The following is a 6,812-nucleotide window of genomic DNA, read 5'->3' as shown; positions in this document are numbered from 1 at the left end:
ATTAAAGTTTTGCAAGGACACCTAAGGAAAAAGACATAGGTTTCAAACAAGGGCTTGCTCTGGGATGTAAGATTTTAGGGACACAGAACTGAACCATCAATGAGAGGGCCTTTGCTCCCTAAAACACACAACTGTGAAGAGAGAAAAGAAAGTAGCATGAGAACTGGAAACTCTCAGGGCCATAGTTAAGATGGGCAAAGATGACTGACTGTCAGGCTTGCTTGCTTTCAAAGTTTGTTTATTTTTTTGAGAGACAGGGACAGAGCACGAGTAGGGAAGGAGCAGAGAGAGAGGGAGACACAGAATCTGAAGCAGGCTCCAGGCTCCGAGCTGTCAGCACAGAGCCTGACGCGGGGCTCGAACTCACAAATCATGAGATCATGACCTGAGCCAAAGTTGGCGCTTAACCGACTGAGCCACCCAGGCGCCCCAAGATGACTGGCTTTCTACCATGCAATCTAATACCCCACTCTCTCAGTAACACATTCAAGGTCAGCCAGAGTCAAGGCAACTGAATACAGAAGTCCCAGTTGAGAGAATGTCTCACTGTCAGACCTCCATTACATGATACGACATTTTGGAAACGAGGGGTCCACTGAATAAAGGTGAGGACCAACTATAGGGAAACAAGGCAAGGAAAACACTTGCATAAAATTTCATAGCTGCTATTTACTGAGTGCCTACCACGTGTGAGGTATTTAATTAAAAAAAAAAAAAAACTATTCCATATTTATTCCTCCCAATAACCCCTGAGGGAGATATTATCTCTATGTTCCAGAAGATGAAACTGAGTCCAGAAGTCTTGTGATAATAACTTAATCAATGCATGAGGGATGCAACCGGAACTTGAATTAAAGTCTGATTCCAAAGACCTTAACCTCTGGACCACCTCCTTGAAGTCACAGTATTCCAGATCATCTCTGAAATGGAAATGAGTAGTCACCCCTTACAAGGAAAAGTCCTTATGTTCACATGCTCTATTCTTGATAGCATATATCCTATATAGCATTTGGATTTATTCTTTTATGTTTAGGTAACTTATTATAAAGTTCTTCCTAATCCGTAAGACTACAACCTTGGCCCACTGCCCTATCAATTCGAGGACAATGGGAATCTAAGTGTTAAATCTAGTTCTGTTATGTACTAGACACTTCCAGGAAGACGGACGGAGTGTCCACACTGTAGGGTCTTGGGTCTTTGGGAGCAGCCCGCTGGGCATCACTGGTCTACACCCTCAAAGGAAGTCCACGTTTACATTTAAATGCCTCGATGACCATTCCACACAACATTCCTTTATACAGGTAAGCAGCCTAGGCCTTAGAATGTCCCAGGCTCACCATCTTCCCTACACTCAACCCTCTGGAAGCAAGGACCAAGGTGATAAAAGCCACGTTATGGTTCTTACGTGGCTTGGCAAACCAGCAGGGCAGGCTGGTTTGCAATGGGCAGATGTCAGTCTAGGCTGCATGAAGAAGTCAGATGGGTGGGCTCCCCACAAAGGCTGCTCGAGGTCTTTGGCTGAAGAGCCACGCGTTGTCGTGGAGCTGATCCCAACTCTGCCTCCCAGCCCTGGGGTCCAATCTGGCACAGTGCTGGTGCTCAGGATCTGCCTGCTGAACCAGTGGGTGGACAAGACGCAACGGTGAGAACACGGCCACCACGGCACACGCGCTGTGAAACACCTGCAGTTCATGTTTTGTTTTTCCAATGAATAATTTGCTGAAAACATTCCCCGGGGGCGGGGGGGAGGGAAGAAAATCCCACAAAGATTTTCTAAACAGCGAGAGCTACATTTCTCTGCCTTTTCAGATTTTGTAGCAGAATGCTGAGTAACGAAGTTTGTTAAAGCCCAGGGACTGGGCATCACTTCCAATCCTGCTTACTTTGATAGGACTCCACAGTCAAAACCTGGAAGTGTTTCAGATTTGAAGACACAAAACTAAGTGGGTTTTCTTCACGGCATTCCCCACTCCTGCTATAAGGCAATCAACTGTATAACGAGATGAAACACAAGAAAAATGAAATTCAACAGCAAATACTTCATTCCTTGACTACTGATAGGTGTTGAATTCCAGCAACTGCACACATGCGAGGAAGGCCACCTGTGCTGCCCCTCCTTTCTCCGTGAGGTTTTTCAGTCTCCCAAGAGCAGCTCATCAGGTCACCACAGAAAGAGGAAAGAGGGTCCTCGTGGGGAGAACTCTGTGGCCCCCTCCCGCCCCCCCACCCATGACATGCAGGGGACACCAGCAGACCCCCTGCAGTCACTGCCTTCTGATCAATTCTGGGGGAATACAGGCATAAGAAGGAAACCCACTTCCGGGAAGCAGAAACATGAGTGCCCCTGCCACGGTGACTGGGAATTCTGGAAGGTCTGGTGAGCAGTGGGGCGGAGCATCCCAGAGACAAAGCATGTGGCGGGGAAGGCGGCACGTGCCTGAGCCTAGAAAGCCACTGCCCCTTCTCCAGGTTCTCACCCCTTAGGTACTAACAGGACTAAAACATACCCACCCCTAATATGGTTGACAAAATTGATCTCCATACAGCATCTAGACGACTTTGTTGTGATGCAATTCAGAAAAAAAAAAAAATCGCATCTTAGCAAGGGAAGGTGTCTTAATTTAAATACTAAAATAATAACTCAATGTTCTGAAGACACCACCTCTTTTCTCTCCAAAAGGCATGTGTTATAGGAAGACTGACCTCCACAGCGTTTAGTCCCATTAACTTGTGTACTGGGCTCATTAATAAATAATCCTGCCACTAAATTACCTGTCTTGTAAATTGGTCTGTACAGTTCTAAATAATAGATAGTTCCCTATTTTCAAACACAATGGAGTTTTTAAAGAAAAGTGTTGCTTATGATGGAAGACAGCACTGCAGTTTCCTCTGGCAACAACTTTCTGTAGCACACTTTCTCAGAAAGCCTTTGCTTCTCCTATTTATTGTTGCAGCTGGAACACGTTAGCTGGTGAGCAGAGCTGAAAACCCTGCGTTTAATATCAGACAAGTATATTGACTATACATTAGTGGCCAAAAAAATCTTAAGCAACTATTAAATGGACAGTTAATGTAATTGTATTTTAAAACACTGAGGTCATATTTAATTTTGAATTGAAACTCTTAAAATGCGCTTTCTGGCAAGGATATAGGGTAATAAAACAATGTTAACTACAGAAAAAAAAAAACCTAAAACTCACATTATTAAAATAAATCTTTTTTCCAGAGTACTAATATTTGCAAGAAGTAGATTACAAGCAGCAGAAAACATTTGTACTTCTTCAACAAGTATTGTCACTGGCACCAGAAATCAAGATTTTCAATTTGAAGGATGATTCACTCTGAGCAGCAAAGAGCAGATGCCATTTCCCGCCCCCCTCGTTCTGCGAGCTGGCTGCTACCCCAGCATCTTCTGCTTTCCTTCCAGGGCGCTCCAACTTAGCAACACCCGAGGTCTCCCAATCAGAAGTCCGCCAATGAAGTACCCACTTATGTTCAAGAGCAGGAAGTAAAAGCAAACGGGCTTAGGGGGTGTCTAACAGGATGAACGGAGGCAGGGTGAGAGGAGAAAGAAAGGGGCAGAAAGCATTTTAGCTGCAAAGCCAGCCAATTAAAATTCCCTTTAGGAAGCACCACTTTCTACTCAAAGAAGGCTGGAAAGTCCAATTTTATATGCCTTTTTCCTCCTCTTAAAAAAATCAATACAGCCCTCTGGGAGGCTGTCACACTTGCAGGCAGGCGGGTCTGTGGACCGTAAGCTCCACGCCTGGACCCGGTTCACAGCCCTCCCAGGGGAAGAGAGAAGGGGGCGTCACAGGGTTTTCCAGCAAAAACAAAGCAGCATTTATTTACAGGTGCTCTGACTGCCAGGATGAGAGAAGGGGCCCTGCAAATGAAGCCTCTGGAGCCGGGGTGGCACTTCAGAGCACTAAGCCTTGATGTGACCCCTGAACGCCTCCACCCTGAGCTTGAGAAGAGCAGAGGGGGACAAAGAGACAAGACCCTGCTGAGACCATTTCTGGTGGGAGCTTGAGGGGAGCTCCCCATGTAGTGTCACCCAATCCCCAAGGTTAGACCATGGGCCTCCGGGCTGCATCATTGTGCCAACCACAAATACAACAGAATTGTTAATGTTCTGGTCTCTCTCCTGTTCTCTGGTCCCAAATTGCTAGCTCCCTCCCAGAACTAAGCCTTGCTCAGTACAGGCGTCCTTCTCTGCATCCACAACAGCATGCCTGCGGAGGCTTGGAGGCCTCTCAAGTTGGCTCCATTCTGAATTTAAGTCCTCCGCTTTAGCTGGAGTCTCAGGCCTGAATAATTAGGGGATCCTTTTCTTGTCTAAGGATTCTCAAATACTCAAGAGTTTGAAACAAACAGTAACTTGAAAAAGTAAAGTCTTGTTTGTGGAAACATCTCCCCCTGGGGAATTAATTCTACAGAAGAGGCATTTAAGCTTCATATATAGTGGAATGTTTATTCTTAAAGATTCTAACTGCAATGTAAACATAAATTCTGAAATCTCACAGAACTCATAGGTGCTTGGAAATTCAGACTCCTCTTGAGGAGCCCAGGTTAAGACTGCATGTTCATTAAATGACCATCAACTTAACATAAATTGCTATATACTTAGGATGTTATATATGAACCTCATGCTAACAGCAAATCCCAAACCTATAACAGATGCACAAAAAATAGAAAGAAAGCCAAACATGACAGAGAATCATCAATCACAAAAAAAGAGATCAAGAGAAGAAAGCAAGAGAGAAGAACAACAAAATCAACCAGAAAACAATTAACAAAATGGCAATAAGTACATACCTATTGGTCATTACTTTAAATGTAAATGGCCTAAATGCTCTAATTAAAAGACACAGGGGTTGGGAGAGGTGGATTGAAAAATAAGACCCATGTATATGCTGTCTATGAGAGACTAAGCTTGGCCCTAAAGATACATACAGACTGAAAGTGAGGAGATGGAAAAACATTTATCATGCACATGGGAGTGAAAAAAAGCCAGGGTAGCAATACTTGTATCGGACAAAATAGACTTTAAAACAAAGATCGTAACAAGACACCAAGAAGGGTATTACATAATGATAAAGGGATCAAACAAGGAGATCTAACAATTTTAAATATCTATGCACCCAACATTGGAACACCTAAATACATAAAGCCAATAATAACTGACAGAGGAAGAAATGGATGGTAACACAATAATAGAAGGAAGGGGACTTTAACACTCCATTTACATCAATGGCTAGATCATCAAACAGGATCAATAAAGAAACAGTGTCTTTATTTATTTATTTATTTATTTTTTGATGTTTATTTATTCTTGACACAGAGAGAGAGGAGTGCATGAGAGCGTGCAAGCAGGGGAGGGGCAGAGAGAGAGGGAGACAGAATCTGAAGCAGCTCCAGACTCTGAGTAGTCAGCACAGGGCCTGATGCGGGGCTCGAACTTGTGAACTGTGAGATCATGACCTGAGCCAAAGTCAGACACTTAACTGACTGAGCCATCCAGGTGCCCCAAGAAACAGTGTCTTTTTAAATGACACATTAGACCAGATGCTCAGAAATATACAGAATGTTCCAACTACATTCAAGTACACGTGAAACATTCTCCTCATTTCAAGTACACACGAAAACATTCTCCAGAATAGAACGTATGCTAGGTCACAAAACACGCCTCAATAAATTCAAGAAGATGGAAATCATACCATGCATGCATCTTTTGTAGCCACAATGGTATACAACTACAAATCAATCACATACAGACAAAAACAACAACTGGAAAAACACAAACATGCGGAGGCCAAACAACGTGCTACCAAACAACCAATAGGTCAATAATGAAATCAGATAAAAAACACATGGAGACAAATGAAAATGAAAATACAACAGTACATAATCTTTGGGACACAGGAAAAGCAGGTCCAGGAGGGAAATAGATCATGATACAAGTCTACCTCCAGAAACAAGAAAAAGCTCAAACAACCTAAACCTACAACTAAAGTAACTGAAAAAGGACAAAGCCCAAGGTGAGCAGAAGGAAGGAGACAATGAAGAGCAGAGCAGAAGTAAAGGACACAGAGACACAAAACAATAGAAGAAAATCAAGAAATGGTTCTTTGAAAAGATAAACAAAATTGATAAACCCTTAGACTCATCAAAAAAAGAAGAGAGAAAGGACTCAAATTAATAAAATCAGAAATGAAAAAGAACAGACACTACAGAGATACAAAGAATTATAATAGAATACTATGAAAAATTATATGCCAACACTGGACAGCCTATAATAAATGGATAAATTCTTAGAGACGTTATAATCTTCCAAAACTAAATCAATAAGGAATACAAATCTGAACTGACCAGTTACTACTTATGAAATTGAATTGTTAATTATAAAACTACCAAAAAAAAAAAAAAAAAAAAGTCCAGGACCAGACGGATTCACAGGTGAATTTTACCAAACACTTACAGAAGAGGTAATACCTACTCTCCTCAAACTATTCCAAAATGGAGGAGGAAGGAAAGCATCCAAATACATTCAGTGAGGCCAGTGTTATCCTGACAACCAAACCAGATAAAGATGCCACACACAAACACACAAACTACAAGCCAATATCTCTGATGAACACAAACAGAAAAATCCTCAACAAAATATTAGTAAGCTCCATTCAACAATACTTTAAACAGCTGACTCACCACGATCAAGTGGGATTTATTCCAGGGATACGAGGATGGTTCAATATTTGCAAATCAATTAATGTGATATATACCACATCAACAAACGAAGGATAAAAATCATA

The 6,812-nt window shown here is 42.4% G+C and overlaps 1 protein-coding gene across 9 annotated transcripts in view; it reads right to left on the bottom strand.

Moving 5' to 3' along the window:
• MGMT (O-6-methylguanine-DNA methyltransferase) overlaps window positions 1-6,812 on the bottom strand; it is a 296,474-nt gene that overhangs the window by 53,717 nt on the left and 235,945 nt on the right. The gene's annotated exons all lie outside the window — the stretch shown is intronic.

Source organism: Acinonyx jubatus, chromosome D2, assembly GCF_027475565.1.
Source record: "Acinonyx jubatus isolate Ajub_Pintada_27869175 chromosome D2, VMU_Ajub_asm_v1.0, whole genome shotgun sequence".
Classification (NCBI taxonomy): domain Eukaryota; kingdom Metazoa; phylum Chordata; class Mammalia; order Carnivora; family Felidae; genus Acinonyx; species Acinonyx jubatus.
Note: the sequence above shows the minus strand (reverse complement) of the source record. Positions and strands in the feature narration are given on the sequence as shown.